Source organism: Callorhinus ursinus, unplaced genomic scaffold, assembly GCF_003265705.2.
Source record: "Callorhinus ursinus isolate GAN/ISIS: 27379988/994484 unplaced genomic scaffold, GSC_fseal_2.0 scaffold40, whole genome shotgun sequence".
NCBI classification, from domain to species: domain Eukaryota; kingdom Metazoa; phylum Chordata; class Mammalia; order Carnivora; family Otariidae; genus Callorhinus; species Callorhinus ursinus.
In genome coordinates, this window is record NW_027397102.1 from 10,323,056 (window position 1) to 10,350,713 (window position 27,658).

At 36.9% G+C, this 27,658-nt stretch overlaps 1 protein-coding gene across 1 annotated transcript in view; it reads right to left on the reverse strand.

Moving 5' to 3' along the window:
• Positions 1 to 26,228, reverse strand: part of HDX (highly divergent homeobox) — a 315,446-nt gene extending 289,218 nt beyond the window's left edge. Inside the window, exon 1 of the mRNA XM_073880879.1 lies at positions 26,115 to 26,228. The gene's annotated coding sequence lies outside the window, so the exon portion shown is untranslated. The remainder of the gene's footprint in view (positions 1 to 26,114) is intronic.
• Between the last annotated feature and the right edge of the window lie 1,430 nt (positions 26,229 to 27,658).

Sequence of the window (27,658 nt, forward strand, 5' to 3'; positions counted from 1 at the left end):
AAATTCCAATGACATTTTTCAAAGTACTGGAACAAACAATCCTAAAATTTGTATGGAATCCGAAAAGACCCCGAATTGCCAAGGAAATGTTGAAAAAGAAAAACAAAGCCGGGGGCATCACGTTGTCCGATTTCAAGCTTTATTACAAAGCTGTGATCACCAAGACAGTATGGTACTGGCACAAAAACAGACACATAGACCAATGGAACAGAATAGAGAGCCCAGATATGGACCCTCACCTCTGTGGTCAAATAATCTTCGACAAAGCAGGAAAAAATATGCAATTGAAAAAAGACAGTCTCTTCAATAAACAGTGCTGCGAAAATTGGACAGCCACATGCAGAAGAATGAAACTCGACCATTCTCTAACAGCATACACAAGGATAAACTCAAAATGGATGGAAGACCTCAATGTGAGACAGGAATCCATCAAAATCCTAGAGGAGAACACAGGCAGTAATCTCTTGGCCATCGACCACAGCAACTTCTTTCAAGATACATCTCCAAACGCTAGTGAATCAAAACGGAAAATAAACTTTTGGGACTTCACCAAGATAGAAAGCTTCTGCACAGCAAGGAAACAGTCAGCAAAACACAGAGGCAACCCACATAATGGCAGAAGATATTTGCAAATTTCTCTACAGACAAAGGGCTGGTAATCAAGGTCTATAAATAACTTCTCAAACTCAACACCCAAAAAAAAATAATCAAGTCAAAAAATGGGCAGAAGACATGAACAGATACTTCTCAGAAGAAGACATACAAATGTCTAAAAGACACATGAAAAAATGTTCAGCATCATTAGCTATCAGGAAAATTCAAATCAAAACCACAGTGAGATACCACCTTATATCAGTTAGAATGGCAAAAATTGACAAGGTGATAAAGAACAAATGTTGCAGAGGTTGTTTAGAAAGGGGAACCCTCTTACATTCTTGGTGGGAATGCAAGTTGTTATAGCCACTTTGGAAAACAGTGTGGAGGTGCCTCAGAAAATAATAAATAGACCTACCATATGACCCAGCAATTCCACTACTGGGGATTTACCCTAAAGACACAGATGTAGTGAAAAGATGGGTCACATGCACCCCAATATTCCTAAGAACAATGTCCTCAATAGCTAAACTGTGGAAAGAGCTGAGATGCTCCTCAACAGATGAATGGATAAAGAGGATGTGGTCCATATATACAATGGAATATGACTCAACCATAAGAAAAGATGAATACCCAACTTTCACATCAGTATGGATGGGACTGGAGGGGATTATGCTAAGTGAAACAACACTTGATCTTAGCCAAAAGGCCGAAAAGTGATATGCTAAGTGAAACAAGCAGAGAAAGTCAATTATCATATGGCTTCACTTATTTGTGTAACATAAGGAATAGCATGGAGGACATAAGGAGAAGGAAGGGAAAAATGAATTGGGGAAATTGGAGGGAGAGATGAACCATGAGATATTGTGGACTCTGAGAAACAGACTGAGTGTTTTAGATGGGGGTGGTGGTTTCCATGCGACCCAGTTTTAAATATATATTGTATATATTGTATATATTGCAAATATTTTTTCCAGTCTATGACTTGCTTCTGTTTCTGATATTATTGAATCCATTAATCATCTTTTATTTTTCTGTTTTAATTCCTAGAAATATCTTTACTGTTATAGATCAGATTGTATATTATTTATTTTTATCTTCTTTGGTGTTTTATAGTTTTAAAGTTTATATTTAGGTCTTAAATTTATTTAAAATTTATTTTGGTATATGAATTAAGATAGGAATTAAAATTGTTTTTTCAAATAATTGTCATAATAGTTTTTCTTGAATAATTTGACCATCTTTTCCCCATACATGGATAAGAATACTCCCTTTAAAATATACTAAGCTGTGCTGCAAGGAATTAAGATGGCATAATATGGGAAATCTGAGGATTAACAAAACAATCTGCACAATTGGAGGGAGAGAATGAGGGAGATGCAAGGTTTGGAGATGTGAATTGGGGGAGAAAAACACCATGGAACCACAGAGGGGAGGGAACTCTTTTTGCATAGAAAAGTCAGGGAGAGGGAACAAGGGGAGAGGGCAGTGTGTAGGATTTGTGCAAGATATCTTGGTGTGCAGATTCAGGGGTCACATGTGAAGAGAATGTTCCCTTTCCTGGAGAACATCTGTAAGAAGTTATATTGCCTCTCCAAGGACAAAAGACCTACCAGGCGTCACTGAGTGGCTGTTCAATAGCAGAGGACAAAGGCACCTACAGAGGGCAGATAACCTGGTTGCAGCTTTTTGCTGTGCTTCCCCATAGACTCCAGGCACCCATACAGTCATGTGGCTGCTTTTCTGGGACAAAGAGTGCCAGGCACAGCACTGCGAGGCTCTCCTACAGGGGAGGAGACTACACCTGTGCCTTGCTGGGCGTTTAAGATTTGGAGTTTTGAATCCCAGCTTCTAGCCAGAGATAAAACACAGGAGAACTGTGGTATCAGGTACACCGACAGCCCCACAAACAGCTTGAGGGCAGGGACCTGACAAAAGCTTGGGGCAAAAGAGGGAAGAATGTTAACTTTTCTGTGAGGGCCTCCTGAACACTGACAGCTATGAGTTCTCCTCCCCAGGGACAAGAGGGATTTGATGCTATCTTTCCTCCCACTGAACACCAGCATGGGGGGACTTCAGAAAGAAACACAGCAGCTCCAGTGGATTCTGGAGTTGCCTACACCAAACCCCACACCCCTGTGCCCAGCAAGAGCATCTTTACTAGGGCAAGTCTGATTGTGAGCCACCACAGCTGTCCTCTCCCACAGAAGCACAACACAGGAACCCTGCATGTACCAACTCTACAGATCATAGAGTGCTCCAAAGCATCAGTTTCTGTTCTGGTGGAAATAGGATGAGGCTTACTGTTTTATTTTTTGTGTTTTTTTTTTTTTGGAGTTTTAAATTTATTTTTGCATTTTTTGGGGAGAGAATCAGACTTACAGTTTTTTTGTGATTTGTTGGTTGGTTTGTTTCCTTTTCTTGTTTTTAGGATTGGGTTTTTTTTTCCTTCTTTCTTTCTTTTACTTTGGAATTGGCTTAAAGTTTTTTATTTGTTTGCTTTTTTGTTTCTTTTCAGTTTCTCCATTCTTGGGTCAGTTTTTTTTTTCTAGTCATGCTTATCTTAACAAACAAATTAAAGCACACCTACTTAAAGGTCAAACACTCACCAGTGTAAGCAAGGAAAACTCTGCAGAGAACTGACCTGTAGGAAAGAGCAACCAAAGCACAACAGCAGAGTACACACAGCATACACCAGGAACACTTCCTGAAGCACCAAGTCCTGGACAATGTATAACTCTTTCTTTTTTTTTAAGATTTTATTTATTTATTATTTATTTATCAGAGAGAGAGTGAGAGCACAGTGGGTGGGGGGCAGGAGGCAGAGGGAGGAGCAGTCTCCCCACTGAGCAAGGAAACTGATGTGGGACTCTACCCCAGAACCCTGGATCATGACCGGAGCTGAAGGCAGATGCTTAACTGACTGAGCCACCCAAGCACCCCTCTAAGACCCCTTCTTAATATAGTATTATTTTCAGGAGCAGGAAACATAACAAACTTTCATAACATGCAAAAGATAGAAACCTAGACATAATGACAAGATGGAGGAATTTTCCCTAAAAGAAAGATCAAGAAGAAATCACAGCTAAGGATTTCCTCAAAACAAGTAAAAGCAATATGTCCCAGCAAGAATTTAGAACAACAGCCATAAAAATACTAGCTGAGGCTGAAAAAAGCAGAGAAGACACCACAGAAACACTTGCTACAGAGATAAAAGACCTAAAAACTAATCAGGCCAAAATAAAAAATGCTATAACTCAGATGCAAAATCAACTGGATGTAATCACAATGAGGATGGAAGAACGGAGGAATGAATAATTGATATAGAAGATAAAATTACGGAAAATAATGAAACTGAAAAGAAGAGGGAAAGAAAACTTTTAGATCATGAATATAGAGATAGGGAACTCAGTGTTCCCACAAAGCACAACAATATCTGTATCATAGACATTCCAGAAGAGTGGAAAAAAGGGGCAAAACATCTATTTGAAAAAATTATAGCTGAGAATTTCCCAAATCCGGGGAAAGAAACAGGCATTCAAGTCCAAGTGGCATAAAGAATTCCCCTCAAAATAATCAAAGACAAGTCAGCACCAAGACATATCTTAATGAAACTTGCAAAATACAAAGATAGAAAATTCTGAAAGCAGCTAGGGAAAAAAGATCCTTAACCTACAAGGGTAGACAAAAAAGGATAGCTAGACATCTGTTTATAGAAATTTTACAGGCTAGAAGAGAATAACATGATATAGTCAACATGCTGAATGGGAAAAATATGCAGCCAAGAATACTATATCCAACAAGGATGTCATTTGGAATAGAAGGAGAGATAGATTTTCCAAGACAAGCAAAAACTAAGAGTCATTAACACTAAACCAGTTCTGCAATAAATACTAAAGGGTACCATTTGAGTTGGGAAAGAGAGACCAAAAGTAACAAAGACTAGAAAGGAACAAGACAATCTACAGTAACAATGACTTTACAGGAGGTAATACAATGGCTCTAAATTCATATCAATCAATAATTATTCTGAATGTAAATGGACCAAATACTCCAATCAAAAGACATATGGTATCAGAATATATAAAAAACCAAATCCTATCTATATGCTCCTTACAAGAGACTCATTTTAGACCCAAAGACACCTCCAGGTTGAAAGTGAGGGGTTGAAGAACCATCTATAATGCTAAAGGACATCAAAAGAAAGCTAGAGCCACATCCTTATGTCAGAAAGACTAGATTTTAAACCAAAGACTGGCAGAAGAGATGAAGAAGGGCACTATATTATAGTAAAGGTGTCTATCAAACAAGATGATCTAACAATTGTAAACATTTATGACACCACATTGGGAGGACCCAAATATATAAATCATTAATAGCAAAATTAAAGAAACTCATTGATAATAATAAATAATAGTTGGGGAATTTAACACCCACTTAAGTAATGGACAGATCATCTGATCAGAAAATCAACAAGGAAACAATGGTGTTGAATGACACACTGGACCAGATGGATCAAACAGATATATTCAGAACATTTCATCCTAAAGCAGCAGAATACACATTCTTTTTGAGTGCACAGTGAATATTCTCCAGAATAGATCACATACTGGGTCACAAATTAGGCCTCAAACTAGTACAGAAAGATTGAGATCATAGCATGCATATTTTTAGATCACAAAACTATGAAACATGAAGTCAACCACAAGAAAGAATTTGGAAAGACCACAAATACATGGTGGTTAAAGAACATCCTACTACAGAATCAATGGGTTAACCAGAAAATTAAAGAAGAAATAAAAAAAAATAGATGGAAGGAAATGAAAATGAAAACACAACAGTCCAAAACCTTTGGGACACAGCAAAGGTGGTCATAAAAAGGAAGTATACAGCAATACAGGCCTTCTTCAAGAAGCAAGAAAAGTCTCAAATACACAACCTAACCTTACACATAAAGGATCTGGAGAAAGAACAGCAAGTAAAACCAAAAACCAGCAGAAGAAGAGATATAGTTAAAATTAGAGCAGAAATAAATGATATACAAATTAAAAAAAAAAACAGTAGAACACCTCAATGAAACTAGGAACTAGTTCTTTGAAAAAATTAACAAAATTGATAAATCTCTAGCAAGCCTTATCAAAAAGAAAAGAGAAAGGACACAAATAAATAAAATCATGAGTGCAAGAGGAGAGATCACAACCAACACCACAGAAATACAAACAATTATACGAGAATATTATGAGCAATTATATGCCAACAAATTGGGTAATCTGGAAGAAATGGATAAATTCTTAGAAACATGGAACCTGCTAAAATTGAAATAGGAAGAAATAGAAAATTCTAACAGACCCATAAACAAAAAGAAGTTGAATCGGTAATGAAATATCTCCCAACATGGGCACCTGGGTGGCTCAGTTGGTTAAGCATCCAACCCTTGATTTCAGCTCGGGTCATGATCTCAGGGTTGTGAGACTGAGCACCATGCTGAGTACCATGCTGGGCATGAAGCCTGCTTAAAATTCTCTCTCTCTCTCTGCTCTCTCTGTCTCTGCCTCTCTGACTGTCTCTCTCTCTCTCACAGACAGACAGACAGACACACACACACACACACACACACACACACCTCACAACAAATAGTCCAGGGTCGGATGTCTTCCCAGGGGAATTCTACCAAACATTTGAAAAATAATTTTCTTCTCAAGCTATTCCAAAAAAATAGAAATGGAAGGAAAACTTCAAGCTCATTCTATGAGGCCAGCATTACTTTGATCCCAAAACTAGACAAAGACCCCACTAAAAAGGAGAAGTACAGGCCAATATCTCTGATGAACATGAATGCAAAAATTCTCAACAAGATACTAGCTAATTGAATCCAACAATACATTAAAATAATTATTCACCGTGATCAAGTGGGATGTATTCCTGGGCTTCAGGGGTGGTTCAGTATCTGCAAATCAATCAACATGATACACCACATTAACAAAAAAGAAAGGATAAGAACCATATGATCCTCTCAATAGACACAGGAAGAGCATTTGACAAAATACAGCACCCTTTCTTAAAACGCTCAAGAACATGGGGATAGAGGGAACATACTTAAACATCATAAAGGCCATATACAACAGATCCACACCTAATATCATCCTCGCCATTGGGAAAAAATGAGAGCTTTTCCCCTAAGATCAGGAACATGACAGGGATGCCTATTCTCGCCACTGTTGTTCAACATAGTACTGGAAGTCCTAGCCTCCACAATCAGACAACAAAAAGAAATAAAAGGCATCCAAATTGGTAAGGAAGATGTTAAACTTTCACTCTTTGCAGATGACATGATACTCTGTGTATTAAACTCAAAAGACTCCACCAAAAAATTTGCTAGAACTTGTTCATAAACTCAGCGAAGTCATAGGACATAAAATCAATGTACAGAAATCTGTTGCATTTCTATACATCAATAATGAAGAAGCAAAAAAGAAATCAAGGAATCGATCCAATTTGTAATTGCACCAAAAACTGTAAGATACCTAGGAATAAACTTAATGAAAGGGGTTAAAGATCTATACTCTAAAAACTCTAGATGTCTTCCCACTTATGAAAGAAATTGAAGAATACACCAAGAAAGAAAATCATTCCATGCTCATGCACTGGAAGAACTAACATTGTTAAAATGACTATACCTCCCAGAGCAATCTACACATTTAATGCAATCCTTATCAAAATACCACCAGCATTTTTCACAGACCTAGAAAAAATTCTAAACAATTCTAAAATTTGTGTGGAACCGGAAAAGACCTCAAATAGCCAAAGTAATGTTGAAAAAGGAAAGCAAAATAAATGGGAGGCATCACAATTCCAGAATTCAAGTTGTATTACAAAACCGTAGTCATCAAGACAATCTGGTACTGGCACAAAAAAAGACACATAGATCAATGGAACAGAGGAGAAAACCCTGAAATAGACTCACAACTATACAGTTAATCAATCTTTGATGAAGCAGAAAAGAATATCCAATGGAAAAAAGACAGTTTCTTCAAATAATGGTATTGGGAATACTGGACAGTAACATGCAGAATAATGAAACTCGACCGATTTCTTACACCATACGTAAAAATAAATTCAAAATGGATGAAAGACCTAAAACTAAGACAGGAAAGCATCAAAATCCTAGAGTAGAAAATAGGCAGCAACTTATTTGACTGGCTGCAGCAACATCTTACTAAACACATCTCTGAAGGCAAGGGAAACAAAAGTAAAGATGAACTATTGGAATGTCATCAAGATAAAAAGCATCTACACAGCAAAGGAAACAATCAGCTAAAGTAAAAAGCAGCCTACGGAATGGGAGAAGATATTTGAAATGACATATCTGACAAAAGGTTAGAATCCAAAATCTATAAGAACTTATCAAACTCAACACCAAAATAATTAATGTAGTTAATAAATGGAGAGAAGACATGAAGAGACATTTTTCCAGTGAAGACATCCAGATAACCAACCGACACATGAAACGATGCTCAACATCATTCCTCATCAGGGAATTACAAGTCAAAACCACAATGTGATACCACTTCACACCTGTCAGAATGGCTAAAATTAACCACACAAGAAACAACAGATGCTGGTGAGGATGCAGGTACAGAAGGATCATTTTGCACTGTTGGTGGGAATGCAAACTGGTGCAGCCACTCTGGAAAACAGTATGGAGGTTCCTCAAAAAGCCAAAAATAGAACTACCTTGACCCAGCAATTGCACTATTAAGTATTTATCCAAAGGATACAAAATAGTGATTTGATGGGGGCACATGCTCCCCAATGTTTATAGTGACACTAACAACAATAGCCAAATTATAGGGAAGAACTCAAACGTCCATCAGCTGATGAAAGGATAAAGAAGATGTGGGGTGTGTGTATATATATATATATTCAATTGTATATATATACAATTGATAAAGAAAATGTGGTATATATTATATATATATATACATAGGCATATATTTTATATATATATATATTTGAATATTATTCACCCACCAAAAAGAATGAAATCTTGCCATTTATAACAACGTGGGTGGTACTAGAGTGGATTATGGAAGTGAAATAAGTCAGTCAGAGAAAGACAGATACCATATGATTTACTTATATGTGGAATTAAAAAAAAAGATGAACATACGGAAGGGAAGGTAACATAAAATAAGATAAAAACAGAGAGGGAGGGAAACCATAAGTGACTCTTAACTGTAGAGAACAAACTGAAGGTTGCTGGAGGGGAGGTGGGTAGGGGATTGGCAAAATGGGTGATGGGCATTAAGGGTGGCACTTGTTGGAATGAGCACTGGGCGTTATACATAAGTGATGAATCACTAAACTCCACTCCTGAAACTGATAATACACTATATCTTAACTAATTTGAATTTAAATTTCAAAAATAAAAATAAAAATTTTAAAAATTAAAAAACAATAAAATATACTAAGCTGTTTAGAATTTTCCTTGGGTTTTGAAGTTTTCTTTTGGTCTTTTAATAACTCTGTGAAGTGGATATTGCATTCTTATTTTACTAGGCCAGAAGTGAGTTTTAGAGTTGTTAATTGACTGCTTATAGTGCCAGATAGCTAATGAGTAACATAGACCAGGTTTGAAACAGAGTCATTTAATTCAGATCCAAATTATTTTGCCTCATCGCTACCAGCAGAGAATGAGACATTTCAAACAAGTATTTGGAGAAGACCAAGTTTCAGGCCTTTTTCAGGTTTATAGTTGTAGGTATAGTTTCCACATTTTAATTTGATAGTTTAAATCACAAAAAATGCCTTTTATCATTTTGGACTTGGTAAACACAGTAACAAAACATATATCACATGATCAATCTTAACGTAACAGTCTCAACTTTAAAGGTATATTTTTTACTTCAGAACTTATTTTTGTCAATTTCACCTTTACCGAAAAGTGATAGATACTTATACTGTATATGTAATGAGATGATATGCTATCCACTGGCAAGTTTTTCAATATCTTCTGTGTCACATGTAAGTAAGCCTCTATTTTTGAGAATGTGATGCTAGAAAAAAAGGTGTTATTTAATTATATGTTATGTAGCCCAATGCCACCTGAAATTGATCTTAGTCATTTTGTAGTTTTGTATTTTTGAAATATAATGCGAAACTTATCAAAAATTGGATCTTCAAACAAGATATTTTCATTCTGGGAAATGACAATTTTTTTTTCCTAAGATGCCTAGGGCTGGGGTCTGAGAATCATATACACCTGACTTTGTTGTAACGATTTTTCTAGGCTGGCGCACAATAAGATTGCTATTATCACAGAACTTACTTCTGTGGTCATTGCAAAGCAAAGATCTGTAGAAGAAAATTCATTTTCCAATTCCTCCCTGCCGTCATAGCAGCATGATGCTTTTTTTCTGATGTTGTCACTTGCACATGCAGGTAACTAATTCAGACTTAAACTCCTATATAAAAGACACTGAAGTGTTACTCAGGTTGTAACACCTTTCTTTACTAATTCTTTCCCTACCCCTTCAAAAACCATAAAACCATTTTATGACACCCACAACCACCAGCATAACTCTACCAGCAATTTTATTTAACTTAAGCTCCTCAGGGGTTTATATTTCAGCCCTGGACACTTATGAAAATTCAGCTCAGAAGATTGATTCAGAAGTTAGAAGAAAAGTTAGTTTTAAGTAAAAAGAGAAATTTACATGTAATAACAGTTTGGTGTTAAGCATTCAATTTTATACTTCAGGTGAGATCAATTGAAAGGTAGTTCCAAAAACTGTCCTAGAAACATCTTTCATGAAAGATTTACATACCCACTTTTTATTCACATAACATTCTTTTAACCTTTTATCTAATATCTAGTTCAGTATTAAGAAATACTAACTTTAAGTCTTCAGAATTATTTTTCTCAAGTAAAAAAAAAAAAGGTACTAGAGTGTTACAACGCACCAGACAGATTTAACACATATATTCAGAATATTCCATCCTAAAACAGCAGAATACACATCTTTCCAGACTACAGTGCTATGAAACTCAAAGTCAACCACAAGAAAAATTCTGGAAAGACCACATATACTTGGAAGTTAAACAACATGTTACTAAACAATGAATGGGTCAACCAGGAAATAAATGAAGAAATGAAACAGTATACAGAAACAAAAGATGAAAACACAATGGTCCAAAACCTCTGGGATGCAACAAAAGTGGTTCTAAAAAGAAAATTTTTAGCAATACAGGCTTACCTCAAGAAGGAAGAAAAATCTCAAATAAATTACCTTACACCTAATGAAGCTAGAAAAAGAAAAACAAACAAAACCTAAAGCACCAGAAGGAAGGAAATAATACAGATTAGAATAGAAGTAAATGATACAGAAACTAAAAAAAGCAGTAGAACAGATCAATGAAACCAAGAGGTGGTTCTTTGAAAAAACCAATAAAATTGATCAAGACTCATCAAGAAAAAAAGACTCGAATAAAGAAAATTAAAAATCAGGAAAAATAAAAATAAACAGCACAGAAATATAAACAACTATAAAAGAATATTATGAAAAGCTATATTCCAATGGTGCCTGGGTGGCTCAGTTGGTTAAGCAACTGCCTTCGGCTCAGGTCATGATCCTGGAGTCCCGGGATTGAGTCCCGCATCGGGCTCCCTGCTCAGCGGGGAGTCTGCTTCTCCCTCTGACCGTCTTCTCTCTCGTGCTCTCTATCTCTCATTCTCTCTCTCTCAAATAAATAAAAATAAAATCTTTAAAAAAAAAGAAAAACTATATTCCAACAAACTGGGTAACCTAGAAGGAATGGATAAATTCCTTAAACATGTAAAGCACTAAAAATGAAACAAGAATAGAAAATGTGAAGAGACCAATGACCAGCAAACAAATTGAATCAGTAATCAAAAATCTCCCAACAAGCAAAAGTCCAGGGCCAGATGGCTTCCCAGGGGAATTCCAACAAACATTTAAACAGAAGTCAAATTAAAAAAAAATTTAAATAAAGAAGAGTTAATACCTATTCTCAAGCTATGCCAAAAAATAGAAAAGGAAGGAAAATTTCCTAATTCATTCTGTGAAGCCAGCATTACTCTCATACCAAAACCAGACAAAGGCTTCACTTAAAAAGAGAACAACAGACTAATATCTCTGATGAATATACATGCAAAAATCCTCAACAAAATACTAGCAAACTAAATCCAACATCACATTAAAATAATCATTCACCACAATCAAGTAGGATTTATTCCTGGTTTGCAAGTATGGTTCAATATTCACAAATCAATCAATGTGACACATCACATCAATAAGAGAAATGATAAGAAATATGATCATTTCAATAGACACAGAAAGAGCATTTGATAAAATATAATATCCATTCATGATAAAAATCAAAAAGTAGGTTTAGAAGAAAAGATAAAAGCATAGTGATTCAAAGAAACACATGAACCCCAATGTTTAAAGCAGCAACATCCACAATAGCCAAAATATGGAAAGAGCCCAGATGCCCATCAACAGATGAATGGATTAAGATGTGATTTTATATATAAATATATATATATTCATATATAAAGATATATTTATATATGGAATATTACTCAGCCATCAAAAAAATGAAATCTTGCCATTTACAATGATGTGGATGGAACTAGAGGGTATTAGGCTAAGCGAAATAAGTCAGTCAGAGAAAGACAAATGCCATATGATTTCACTCATATGTGGAGTTTAAGAAACAAAACAGATGTGGGGTGCCTGGGTGGCTCAGTTGGTTAAAAGGCTGCCTTCAGCTCATGATCTCTCTCTGTCAAATAAATAAATAAAATCTTAAAAAAAAATAACAGATGAACATAGGGTAAGGGAAGGAAAAATAAAATAAGATGAAAAAAGAGAGGGAGGCAAGCTATAAGAGACTCTTAAATGTAGGGAACAAACTGAGGGTTGCTGGATGGGAGGTGGGTAGGGAGACTTGGTAACTGGGTGATGGGCATTAAGGAGGGCACTTGAAGTAATGAGCACTGGGTGTTGTATGCAACTGATGGATCACTGAATTCTACCTCTGAAACTAATAATACAGTATATGTTAATTAAATTGAATTTAAATAAAAAATTAAAAACAAACTAAAACAAAAAAAATTGCTTTAGATGGAACATACCTTAACATATTAAAGACCATATATGAAAAACCCAAAGCTAACATAATCCTTAATGGTGAAATCTGAGAGTATTTACCCTCTGGTCAGAACAAGACAAGGTTGTCTACTCTCATCATTTTTATTTAACATAGTACTGGAAGTCCTAGCCAAAACAATCAAACAACAAAAAGAAATTAAAATCATCTAAATCCATAAGAAAGAAGTAAAACTTTCACTATTTGTAGATGACATGATACTATATATAGAAAACCTGAACGTCTCCACCAAAAAACTGCTAGAGCTAATAAACAAATTCAGTAAATTTGCAGGCTACAAGATCAATGTGCAGAAATCTGTAACATTTCTACACACAAGGAGTGAAGCAGCAGAAAGAGATATTAAGAAAACAATCCCATTTACAATTGCACCAAAAAACAACAATATACCTGGGGATAAACTTAACCAAACAGGTGAAAGACCTGTACTCTGAAAGGTATCAAACACTGATGAAAGAAGTTGAAGATGGCACAAAGAAATGGAAGGGCATCCCATGCTCATGGACTGGAAGTACCTGTATTCTTAACATGTATTTACTACCCAAAGCATTAAATGCAACCCTTATCAAAATACCAAAAAAAAAAAAAACCAAAATACCAAAAGCATTTTACACAGAACCAGAACAAACAATCCTAAAATTTGTATGACATCACAAAAGGCCCTAAATAGCCAAAAACAAACTTTCAAAAGAAAGGCAAAACTGGAAAGATCACAATTCCATACTTCAAGTTATATGAATAAGCTGTAGTAATCAAAACAGTATTGTATTGGCACAAAAATAGACCCACGGGTCAAAGGAATAGACTAGAAAACCCAGAGATAAAGCCACAATTATAAGGTCAATTTTTTAAAAAGGTCAATTAATCTTCAAGACAGAAAGAGAGGAGAGGGTTAAGATGGTGGAAGAGTAGGGGGACCCTAAGCTTGCCTCCTCCCTCCAACACAGCTAGATAAATATCAAATCATTCTAAACACCGAAGAAATTGATTGGAAGTCTTAGAGAACAAAGCTGCACATCTACAAAGAGAAAAAAATGACCCATGCAAGTTAGGAACTGCAGGAAGTTGGTTCAAAGGGGAAAAGAGCAGTGGGAGCTGTGTAGAGGAGGGAGCCCTGGTAGCAGAGGGAGTAACAAGAGAGAATGAGAGAGACAGAGTGAGAAAATAATAAAAAGAGTAAAAGCACATGCAGGGGACTGCACATGAAAGCTGGTCCCTAAAACCACTGACTGGGAAAAAGGAGAGGGTTTCAATACCACCAGTAATTTATAAACAGTGGAGCACAGAGTCTGAAATTTCAGAGGTCAGTGTCATAGGCAGGATCACACCTGGTGGTGCTCTAGTGGGGAAGCAGGGTGGAGCCCCAAGAGTGGGCACCATGGTCTGAGGATCCCCTGGGTTGCACAGAGAGAAGTGGTTTCCTTGCTTGGAGTACATTTGGTAGAGGTGGTATGGCCTCTCTGGGGACAAAGGACCCTGCAGTCACCATTGCGCTGCCCTGGTCACCAATATAGGAATAAGGATGCTGGCTGAAGACAGCAATCCCTGGCGCCAGCAGTGTGTTGCTATTTGTTGTAAACTCCGAACCACTTCCCAGTCGTGTGACTGCTTTCTGAGAGAAGCCAGCGCTGGCCACAGTGCAGCAAGACCATCCCCCAGAAGATCAGTGCAGGTCCACGCCATTGGGGTGTTGTCTCTGATTTGTGGGGGTTTAAAACACATCCATACCTGAGATAAACCACAGGAGTGCTTCACCACTTCACAGGCAGACAACTTGGTCGAGAACGGTGAAGGCAGCTATCTGATGGAAGTCAGGAACACAGGAAGGGTGATTGTTTGCACCTCTGTGAGGGCTTCCTGAAGAGTGGTGGGTACAAATTTCATCCAGAGACAAGAAAGCAGGGCAAATCTTTTCACCCCTCTTCCACCAGGATTGATCAAATTCAGTGAGCTAAACAGAGTCATCAAGTGGAGAATGGAGATGCTACACCAAGTCCCGCCCCTTTGAACCCTGCAGGTGCATCTCCTCTGGGGCAAATACACCTGAGAATCAGAGCAGCAGGCCCCTCCCCCAGAAGACCAGGACAAACTTCTTGCCTGCACCAACTCTACTGGTCATAGAGTGCTGCAAAGCTTCAGCTCTAGGGGAAACAGTATCTAGCTACCTTTGGGTTTTTGTTCATTTGTTTGTTGTGTGTTTGTTATTCTTTTTGTTTTTGTTTAGATACAGAAAGAGCAATTATTTTATTTTACTTATTTTATTATTTTTTTAATTTTTAATTTTTTAATATTTTTTCTTTCTTTTTTTCTGTCAAGCTTCTCTTAAAAAGCAGACCAAAACAGACCTAGCTTCCTACAGTTTTTAAATTTTTATGTTATTTTATTTTGCTTTTTTTTTTTACTAACAAGACAGAGAAATTCACCCCAAAAGAAAGAACAGGAAGAAATGTCAGATGGGATTTAATCAATACAGATATAAGTAAGATGTCTGAACTAGAATTTAAAACAACAATTATAAGGATACTAACTGGGCTTTTAAAAAAAGAAGCATAGAAGACACCAGAGAATCTCTTACTGCAGAGATAAAAGAGCTAAAAGGTAGTCAAGCTGAAATTAAAAATGCTATAACCGAAATGCAAACCCAAATGGATGCCATAACAATGAGTATGGATGAAACAAAGGAATGACTCAGTGATACAGAAGGTAAAATTACAGAAAATAGTGAAGCTGAAAAGAAGAGGGAAACAGAGGTAATGGATCATGAACATAGACATAGGGAACTCAGTGACTTATTAAAACAGAGTAACAATTGTATCATAGGAATCCCAGAAGATGAAGAGAGAGAAAAGGGGGCAGAAGGTTTATTTGAGCAAATTATAGCTGAAAACTTTCCTAATTTGGGGAAAGACACAGACATCAAAATCCAAGAAACACAGAGAACTCCCATTAAATTCAACAAAAGTCGGCCATCACCAAAGCGTGATGGTCAAATTCACAAAATACACAGACAAGGAAAGAATCCTGAAAGCACCAAGTGGAAAAAAAGTCCTTAACCTAGAAGGAAAGACAGATCAGGATTGCAGTAGATCTGTTCACAGAAACTTGGCAAACCAGAAGTGAATGGCAGGATGTATTCAACGTGCTAATGGGAAAATTTTGCAGCCAAGAATACTTTATGCAGCAAAGCATTCATTCAGAATAGAAGGAAGATGTAGTGCCTGGGTGGCACAGTCAGTTAAGCGTCTGACTCTTATTTTGGCTCAGGTTGTAATCTCAGGGTTGTGAGATGGAGCCCTGTGTCAGGCTCTGCACTCAGTGGGGAGTCTGCTTAAGACTCTCTACTTCTCCCTTTGTCCCTTCCCCCCATTCTCTCTCAAATAAATAAATAAATATTTTAAAAATTAAATTAAAAAAATAGAAGGTGAGACAAAGAGTTTCCCAGACAAAAAAACTAAAGGAGCTTGTGAACACTAAACTCAGCCCTGTAAGAAACACTAAGAGGAACTCTTTGAGTGGGTAAATAAAAGATCAAAAGCAACAAAGACTGGAAAGAAATAGAGAACATCACCAGAACAACCGATTTTATAGGTAACAAAACGGTAGTGAATTCGTATCTTTCAATAATCACTTTGAATGTAAATGGACTAAATGCTCTAATCAAAAGACATATGGTATCAGAATGAATTAAAAAAAAACAAGATCCATCTATATGCCGCCTATGAGATTCATTTTAGACCTAAAGACACCTACAGATTGAAAGTGAGGAGATGGAGAGCCATCTATCATGCTAATGGATGCCAAAAGAAAGCCGCAGTAACCATACTTATATTAGACAAACTATATTTTAAACCAAAAGCTGTAACAAGAGATGAAGAAAGGCATTATATCATAATTAAGGTGTTATCCATGAAAAAGATCTAACAATTGTAAACATTCATGCCTCCCACTTGGGAGCACCCAAATATTTCTATCAATTAATAAAAAGCACAAAAACTCTCATTGATAATAATACAATAAGAGTAGGAGATGTTAACACTCCAGTTACAGCAATGGACAGATCATCTGATCAGAAAATCAACAAGAAAACAATGGCACTGAATGACACACTGGACCAGGTGGACTTAACATATATATTCAGAACATTGCATCCTAAAGCAGCAGAATACACATTCTTTTCAAGTGCATAGGAAACATTTTCCAGAAAAGATCATATACTGGGTCACAAATTAAGTCTCAACCAGTACAAAATATTGAAATCATATCATGCATACTTTCAGACCATGCAATGGTCTTGAAACTTTAAGTCAACCACAAGTACATGGAGACTAAAGAATATCCTACTAAAGAATGAATGGGTTAACCAAGAAATTAAAGAAGAAATTTAAAAAACACACAGAAGCAAATTAAAATGAAAACATGGCAGTCCAAAACCTTTGGGATGCAGCAAAGGCAGTCCTAAGAGGGAAGTATATCACAATACAGGCCTACTTCAAGAAGCAAGAAAAGTCTCAAATACACAACCTAACCCTACACCTAAAGGAGTTAGAAAAGGAACAAATAAAGCATAAAACCAGCAGAAGAGGTTGATAAAGATTAGAGCAGAAATAAATGATATAGAAAAAACAAACAATAAAACATCAGAACAGATCAACAAAGCTTAGACTTGGTTTTTTGAAAGTATTAATGAAATTGATAAACCATTAGCCGGTCTTATCAAAAAAGAAAAGAGAAAGGACACAAATAAATTAATTCACGAATGAAAGGGGAGACAATACAACCAATATCACAGAAATAAAAACAATTATAAGAGAATAGTATGAAAAATTATATGCCAACAAACTGACCAAACTGGAAGAAATGAATAAATTCCTAGAAACAAACTATCAAAACTGAAACAGAATGTGCCCTCTTTATTTTTATTTTTTTTAAGATTTTTTATTTTTTATTAGAGAGAAAGGGAGAGTACAAGCAGGGGGAGCAGCAGGTAGAGGGAGAGTGAGAAGCAGGCTCCCCGCTCATCAGGGAGCCCAATGTGGGGCTCGATTCCAGGACCCTGGAATCATGACCTGGGCCAAAGTTAGCCACTTAACCGACTGAGCCACCCAGGTGCCCCAGAACGTGAGGGCACGAACTGAGTGGAGCACTGGGTGTTATACACAAACAATGAATCATGGAATGCTACATCAAAAATTAATGATGTAATGTATGGTGATTAACATAACATAATAAAATTTTAAAAAACTGAACCAGAAAGAAATAGAAAATTTGAGCAGACCCATAACCAGAAAAGAAATTGAATCAGTAATCAAAATCTCCCAACAAACAAAAGTCCAGAGCCAGATGGCTTCCGAGGGGAATTCTACCAGACATTTAAAGAAGAGTTAATACCTATTCTCTCAAACTGCTCGAAAAAATAGAAATGGAAGGAAAACTTCCAAACTCATTCTATGAGGCTAGTATTACCTTGATTCCAAAACCAGACAAAGACCCAACTTAAAAGGAGAATTATAGGCCAATATCCCTGATGAATAGGGATGCAAAAATTCTCAACAAGATAGTAGCAAATTGAATTCCACAGTACATTAAAAGATTTGTTCATATTCAAGTGTGATTTATTCTTTGGCTTCAAGACTGGTTCAACATTTGCAAATCAATCAACATAATACACCACATTAATATAAGAAAGGATAAGAACCATAAAATCCTGTCAATAGAAGTAGAAAAAGCGTTTGACAATATTCAGCATCCACTCTTGATAAAAACCATCAACAAGGTAGGGATAGAGGAAAAATACTTCAACATCATAAAGGTCATATATGAAAGACCCACAACTAATATCATCCTCAATGGGGAAACACTGAGAGCCTTTCCACTATGATCAATAACATGACAAGGATATCCACTCTCACCAGTACTGTTTAACATACTACTGGAAGTCATAGCCTCAGCAATCAAACAACAAAAAGAAATAAAAGACATCCAAATTGGTAAGGAAGAAATCAAACTTTCACTATTTGCAGATGACATGGTACACTTTGTAGAAAACTCAAAAGATTCCACACACAAAAAAAAATTGCTAGAACTGATACATGAATTCAGCAAAGTTGCAGGATATAATAACTTACAGAAATCTGTTGGATTTCTATAAACCAATAATGAAGCAACAGAAAAAGAAATCAAGGAGTTGATCAAATTTGCAATTGTACCAAAACCAATAAGATACCTAGGAACAAAGCTAACAAAAGAGGTAAAAGATCTGTACTCTGAAAACTACAGAACACTTATGAAAGAAATTGAAGAGGACACAAAGAAATGAAAACACATTTCATGCTCATGGATTGGAAGAATGAACATTGTTAAAATGTCTATGCTACCCAAGAAATCTACACATTTAATGCAATCCTTATCAAAATAACACCAGCATTTTTCACAGAGCTAGAACAAATAATCGTAAACTTTCTACGGAACCACAAAAGACCCCAAAGAGACAAAGCAATTCTGAAAAAGAAAAAGTGGGGGCATCAAGATTCTGTATTTCAAGCTATATTACAAAGCTGAAGACATCAAGACAGTATGGCCCTGGCACAAAAACAGACACATAGATCAATGAAGCAGAATAGAAAACCCAGAAATGGACCTACAACTACATGGTCAACTAATATTTGACAAAGCAGGAATGAATATCCAATGGGAAAAGGGCAGTCTCTTCAAAAAATGAAGTTGGGAAAACTGGACAGCAACATGCAAAAAAAAGAAAGAAAGAAAGAAAGAAAGAAACTGGACCACTTTCTTACACCATACACAACAATAAATTCAAAATGGATTAAAGACCTAAATGTAACACCCAAAACCATAAAAATCCTAGAAGAGAACACAGGCAGTAACTTCCTTGGCATTGGCCATAACAATTTTTATCTAGATTTGTCTCCTGAAGCAAGGGAAACAAAAGCAAAAATAAATTATTCCGGCTATATCAAAATAAAAATCTTCTGCACAGTGAAGGAAACAACCAACAAAACTAAAAGGTGACCTACAGAATGGGAGAAAATATTTGCAAATGACATATCTGATAAAAGGTTAGTATCCAAAACATATAAAGAACATATAAAACTCATCACCCCAAAAATCAATAATCCAATTAGAAATGGGCAAAAGAGCGATGCCTGGGTGGCTCAGTCATTAAGCGTCTGCCTTCGGCTCAGGTCATGAGCTCAGGGTCCTGGGATCAAGCCCCACATTGGGCTCCCTGCTCAGCGGGTAGCCTGCTTCTCCCTCTCCCACTCCCCCTGCTTGTGTTCCCCCTCTTGCTGTGTCTCTCTCTGCCAAATAAGTAAATAAAATCTTTAAAAAAAAAATGGGCAAAAGACATGAACAGACATTTCTCCAAGAAGACATCCAGATGGCCAACAGACACCTGAAAAGATGTTCATCATCACTTACCATAAGACAAATGGAGTTTGAAACTATAGGGATATATCACCCCATACCTGTCAGAATGGCAAAAATCAACAACATAAGAAACAACAGGTGTTGGTGAGGAAGTGGAGAAAGGGGAACCCTCCTGCACAGTTAGTGCAAATGCAAACTGGTACAGCCACTCTAGAAAGCAGTATGACGGTTGCTCAAAAAATTGAAAATAGAACTTCCCTGTGATCCAACAATCACACTATTGGGGATATACCCAAAGAATACAAGAACTTTAATTGAAAGGGATACTTGTACCCCTATGCTTATAGCAGGATTATTTACAATAGCCAAGATATGAAAGCAGCCCATGTGTCTATCAATTGATGAATGCATAAAGAAGAGTGGTGTACACACTCACACACACTGGAATATTATTCAGCCATAAAGAAGAACAAAATCTTGCCATTTTCAGTGACATGGGAGGAACCAGAGAGTATAATGTTGAGCAAATAAGTCAGCCGGAGAAAGAGAAATATCATAGGATTTCAGTTATACATGGAATTTAAGAGACAATACAAATGAGCAAAGGTGAAAAAAGAGAGAGAGAGACAAATCAAGAAACAGTCTCTTACAAATACCATATGATTTCACTCATATGTGGAATTTAAGAAACCAAACAGGTGAACATGGAGCGGGGAGAGGCAAACCATAAAACAAACTCTTAACTATAGAGAACTAACTGAGAGTTGCTGGAGAGGAGGTGGACAGGGACATAGGTTAAATGGGTGATGTGTATTAAGGAGGGCACTTGTGATGAGCACTGGGTGTTATATGTAAGTGATGAATCACTTAATTCTACTCCTGAAACTAATATTACACTAATGTTAACTAGGTGGAATTTAAATACAAGCTTGAAACAAACCAGCAAAGAAATAAAAACAAACAAAAAAACTCAAACAAAACAAAAAAATTTATTTTTTAGAGATTTATTTATTTATTTGAGAGAGAGAGAGAGAGAGAGAGAGAGAGGGAGAGAGCATGGGGGAAGGGCAGAGGGAGAGGGAGAGAGAGCCCCAAGCAGACTCTGCACTGATTGCAGAGCCCAACTCAGGGTTCCATCTCATGACCCTGAGATCACAATCTGAGCTGAACCCAAGAGTCAGATGCCTAACCAACTGCACCGTCCAGGCACCCCAAAACAGTTTCTTAACTATAGAGAATAAACTGGTGATCACCAGAGGGTAGGGATTTGGGAGAATAGGTTAAATAAGTGATGGTAATTAAGGAGTGCACTTGTGATGAGCACTGGGTGATGTAAGGAATTGTTGAATCACTATATTTTATACCTGAGACTAATGTAACACTGTATGTTAACTAACTGGAATTAAAATAAAAACTAAAAACAATGAGGATGTCAAACTTAGGTTCTTCGAATTCCCTACTGGCTCTAACACTCCAGGATCCAAGTAGACATATGATAATAGAAATAGTTTCTATTTCTGGTAATAATTTCATTATTCCATAATTTTTTAAAGATTCTATTTATCTGAGAGAGAGAGACAGAGTGAGCATGAGCAGGGGGAAGGCAGAGGGAGAAGCAAACACCCTGCTATGCAGGGAGCCCAAAACAGGGCTTGATCCCAGAACCCTAAGATTATGACCTGAGTCGAAGGTAGATGCCCAATTGACTGAGCCACCCAGATGCCCCCCTCATTATTCCATAATTTAACAAATTCACATAATAAAGATAATGTGGGCTAGGATACAAACCAGGCTTTCACTAATTACTTCAGAAGCATGTGAGGGAAGTGGAGATTGTGAAGCAGAGGGTATGTTCTGCTTTTATATATCTTTGCACTCTATTTTTTTCATTTATTCCCACAAGCATGAGCTATTATTTGAAAAAAAAAACATAAAGTAAAGAAACTAAATAGAAAAACAATTCATCCATTCCTTCAAGAAATATTTATCAAGTACTCAGTACTGCCACGCCCTGTAAGATAAAACTGTGAACAAGACAGATATGGCTTTTTCTTTCATGGACCTTAAAACAAGGCGTCTCTGAAGAAGTACAGAGACATCTGATCTACTCAAGACATGTTTCTTAATTGTGGTCTGGAGATTGTATAGAAATCACCTATGCACTTGAAAAATTCAGATTCTCAGGTCCCATCATAAACTTACTGAATAAAATATCGGGGTGAAATCAGGAACTCTCAAGTTTTAACAAGCAGCACAGGTGATTCTTCTGCACACTATAGTTTGAGAATTTCTATTCTAGGGCATGGGGTCATTTTACATTTTGTTCTCTTTGCATATCTGCATTTTCTACAGTTTCTTCAGTGAATATGCAATATTTAAGAAAAAAAAACTAAGTTACTTAAGAAAATTTAACCAAATATGTAGTTAGAATACCTGCTAACAGAAATCAGTGTTGTAATCAGGGTGTGAATTTTAAGATAAAAAATCAAAAGTTAGGTTTTGAAGGATGGGATACCAATAGATTAGCTGAGAAAATATTCCAAAAATATAACACAGACTCTGTTAAGAAATACATGGAGATAAGAGTAAACAAAATATGGTCAGAGAATTAATGAAGCATATCTGCTCAAAGCAGAGAGACTTTTAGTGAGGAAACTGATGATGTTGAGGAGCAAAAACGGTAACATATTAAAAAAAAAAGTCTTGTTTTTCAAGCTGAGTTGTTTTGACTTGATTCAGTTCAATCAATAAATTTCCTTGACCAGGGGTGGATGGATTAATGCAAATCAAGCCTTGGGAAGATTTGTTTGGTAGTGTTATGCAGGCTAAAGAGAGAAGAAAAACTAGAATAAAGGGGATTAGCTATAAGGCTGGTGGAGTAATACAGACCTAAACAATAGTGATGGCTGTAAAACTGTACTAAATAAGGGGTTAAAATGGTAAGTAAAATTTTAAAAAATTGATGCTTATAAAAACCTCTATTCTCCATGTTTTTGTATTAATAGACATGGTGTTTTGCTCTTTGATTAGAGGACAGTGCTTTCTGTATTAGGGTAATGGGCTCTTTCAGACATGATGACCTGACTTGCCATGTTTAAGCATTGACTCCTTTGAGCATTTAGTCTATACATTGTAAATTTTAGTAACGAGAAATTTATTCTTTTTAAATGCCAAAGAACAAAACAGCCTTTATACACTTTACTTGTTTTTGAGTTATGAGACCCTAAGAACAGAGCTTTAAGTGGGCATTATCTTATAGATTCAGGGTACAGTAATCTGATCGGAGAAAATCTTCACTGGATTTAGATAATTGTTAAATGTTAGAGCTGAAGGGGACTATGGAGATTATCTAGTCTCACTATCTGACTTTATTAATAAGGAATTTGAAGCCCAGAGAAGTTTAGCAACTAGATCTGCATTTCCAATAAGCCAGGGTCAGAGTCTGAAGCAGAACCCAGAGCTCTGCCTCCTACTCTTGGTTCTTTCTGCTACACCATGTAGTTTCCTGACATCATTGCCTTATTTTGCTTTTAGCCAACATTTTGATTATCACCATCTCTGCCTTTGAAAAAAACCTCATCTGTTAGCCTAGTAGAATTACAGGATTTTTTTGCCCCGTTAGTGCCTGCGGTTCTTGGTCCTGCTGCTTCGAAGAATGAAGAGGTAGACCAGACAGAGAGTGGTGGGTAGCAAAGTAAAGTTTATTAAATGAAAGTATAAAGCTCCCAGAAAAGGAAGGGACCTTGAAGGGTTGCCATTTTGGTGTTAAAATATAGGGGTTTTAATAAGCTCTTTTTCAGAACTATCTTGAGCCTCCCGAGTATGAGCCCCCTGTGGATGGGCTGCTATGGTGTGCCAATAAGGGCTTTGATCATGCACCTGTCTACCTATTGGGTTATTGTTCACGTGTTGATGGTCTTTTGGGCTGACATGTGGAGACTAACTGCCTCAACTTGTGATAGTGACCGATGTTTTATGGTTGTTTTGTTTCAGGATGTTTTGCAAAAATCGCTTCTGCAGAGGCTCCTAGACAGGATGCTATTGTGGTCTTGTCTAAGTTGTAAAACAGGATGCTAATGTGGTTTCATCTTAGCTGTCCCGTCTCCCTACTTTCTTGCTGGGGACCCTGGCCCTGACTACCTAAGGGTCCAATTAACTCCTAACAGTAGGTTCCTTCTCATAAGCTTAGTCAAGTAGTGTCATATTTGCTAATGTTGATCAAAATGTACTAGTCTTTCTGTGAGAAACATAGACATAAAATTTAAAGTTCTTTGGCTCAGTATTTCCAGTTTTAACCTAATACACTTCCCACTCCTCAATTAGATAGCACTTTCAATGCCACATTGGAACTTCAGAGCCTTAACTTAAAAAAATGGGGAAAAAAGATGCTGGATTTTATAGTTTTGTGCATATAATATCACACTAGAACCATTTGGGTGTAAAAATTATTCCATATTTAGATGGTCAAGAACAAATGTACGAGGACTAAGACCATAGGCAAAATTTGAAATATTGTGAATCCAACTCTATTTACCCAGAGAACAAAAATGTAAACTGTTGTTATAGTACAGCTTGTTTGTTGCCAGCCTTTTCTGTGCTAAAAGAAGAAGCAATGCAGAGGGAGTTGGGGAGGGGATATTCCCTTCCTCCCAATGGGACATACATGTAAAATTATAATTGTAATCTCTGGCAAGGAGAGGGTTTCTTTAACACATAAAAAAGCCATCAAGTTTTAACAAAGACAGTCAAAGACACTTTATAGATTTATGATCTGCCAAATCTAAGTCCAAGTTATTAAACAGAGTGTTCACCTTTTAGCACCAGGCATTTCACTCCAAGACCCAGGCCAAATGCCTGGTTGCCTTTCCTATATGCACCCTCACAATAACTGATCACCCCATGGCCAAATAAGGATGGGTCTCTCTGCATATGCAACAGCTGGACTTGCTTGGGGGAAAAAGGTAGTTCCACCTATCTCTCTCTTTCTCTCTCTCTCTCTTTCTCTCTCTCTCTCTCTCACACACACACACAGCAAAACCTCCAAATAAGACCAATATCTTGTATTTAGCAATTGAAGTAATTACTGCATAATTTTTACTTTACTTTATCTTGACCTGACAGAGTATTCTTTACTAGTGTAAGAAAGTGATGCCGAGGTAGAGGTTCACATAGAAAAGGAAAATAATGTATCCTGGGTATTAGAAAACTCGATCTGAAATCATACTTATGAAACCAGTTCATAGAAGGATACTCCCCAACACGTAGCTCCTTCTTTTATTTTACTTAATTAATTTATTTATTTGAGAGAGAGAGAGAGCACAAGAGGGGGTAGGGTCAGAAGGAGAAGTGGAAGCAGGTAGTCCAATGCAGGACTCGATCCTGGGAATCCGGGATCATGACCTGAGTCAAAGGCAGTCACTTAACCAACTGAGCCACCCAGGTGCCCGCATAACTCCTCCTTAATTACATATTTGCCCTCCCTCCTTTCAACTTTCACTGTGTAATCATTTTCCTTCCTTGACTGACCTTAAACCATGAAGTCCCAGCAGTCCAACTCTTCTCTAGTTTAGCAGATCAGCTCTTCTAAACTGTACTGGTCTGATTGCTAAAATAGCAACTTTGCCCAGCCCATTAAAATATTTTAGACAAACTGATTCTGCCCTTGTTGACCCACCAATCTAGCAATTGTTATTCTCAGAATAGAGAATTCTGCATTAGATACTTTGTATAAATAGGGGCACCTGGGTGGCTCAGTGGATGGAGGATCTGCCTTTGGCTCAGGTCGTGATCCCAAGGTCCTGGGATTGAGCCCCATGTCAGGCTCCCAGCTCAGTGGGGAGTCTTCTCTCCCTCTGCCTCTGCCTCTCCTGCTTGTGCTCTCTCTCAAATGAATAAATTCTTAAAAAAATAAAAAATAAAATGATTTTTAAAGGTACCTGGGTGCCTCAGTCGGTTAAGCGTCTGCCTTCAGCTCAGGTCATGATCCCAGGGTCCTGGGATTGAGCCCCACATCGATGGGTTCTCTGCTCAGTGGGGAACCTGCTTCTCCCTCTCCCTCTGCCTGCTGCTCTGCCTGCTTGTGCTCGCTCTCTGTCAAATAAATAAATAAAATCTTTTTTTAAAAAGATACTTTGTATAAATAAGCTCAAGTATTTTGTATCAAATACTATCAGTGTACTAAGCAATGTACTGACATTGTGTGCTTTTATGTATGGAAGGAAAGAACATGTGGAAGGGAGTTGTTCAAGGACAATAAAAAAGTTTCCTCTAACCTCAAAGTACTTCCAATCTACTGAGAGGAAAACAAATTAAGCTACCTAGAATTTAAAATAACTTTTTACAAAGAACAGGAAAGTCATAGGAAAATGTCACTTTAGCTATACTTTGGACCCAACAGATGATAATATCAATTACAACTATTTAACTACTTCCTTTCAGGACAAAATAGACAAGACTCATAGCATAGTAGTTTTCTTTGAACTTCATAACCAATGTCTCCAAACATTTTCTGGACATTCTGATACCTCTTTTCTGGTACGGCTCATCTCAATATTGCAATATATAAGATAAAGTAAAAAAAAATCCAGATAACATTGATTTAAAGAAAATTAGTCTGAAGCTTTTTGGTGTTTTTGATAAGTGTCAACAAAGGAGACAAGAAAATTTCACCTTAAAAAATATTTTCAGGGCGCCTGGGTGGCTCAGTTGGTTAAGCGACTGCCTTCGGCTCAGGTCATGATCCTGGAGTCCCGGGATCGAGTCCCGCATCCGGCTCCCTGCTCAGCAGGGAGTCTGCTTCTCCCTCTGACCCTCTTCCCTCTCGTGCTCTCTATCTCTCATTCTCTCTCTCTCAAATAAATAAATAAAATCTTTAAAAAAAATATTTTCAAAGTGCAGGAAACAAACAAGAAAAACCTCATCTGTATTTAACTCCTAATAGTTAATTTGGGAGTAAACCAAATATGGGTCTGGAAAAATGTGTTAAAATTTTGTTACTTAGTTACTGAAGGCAAATATTTTTGAAGGAATATATGCTTGGCAACACTGGAAGTTTTACTATCCTTGACCTCTTAAAATACTTAGTCGCCCCATTGTTTTTTATAATCATGTCTCTCCTTCTCTCTTTCTGACATAGAAAATTCTTCCATGAAATGCCAATAGTAACCATATCATTGCCAGACACTCCCTGTGCAGGAGGATTCAGCTAACCAGAATGGTGAGTCCATGCAGCAAACTGAATAGGATCATGACTACAAGTCAGAAACATTCAAATTCCAACTTTGCCACAAACCAGTTGGACAAATCATATAACTTCCCTGTGCCCCAGTCATCTATGAGTTAAATATGCTGTTGAACTATGTAATCTCTTGGGGCCCTTAAAATTCTCACAATCTATTGTTTCTTTTTTTAAATTTTTTAATTTAAATTCAGTTAGCCAATACATAATACATCATTAGTTTTTGATGTAATGTTCAACGAT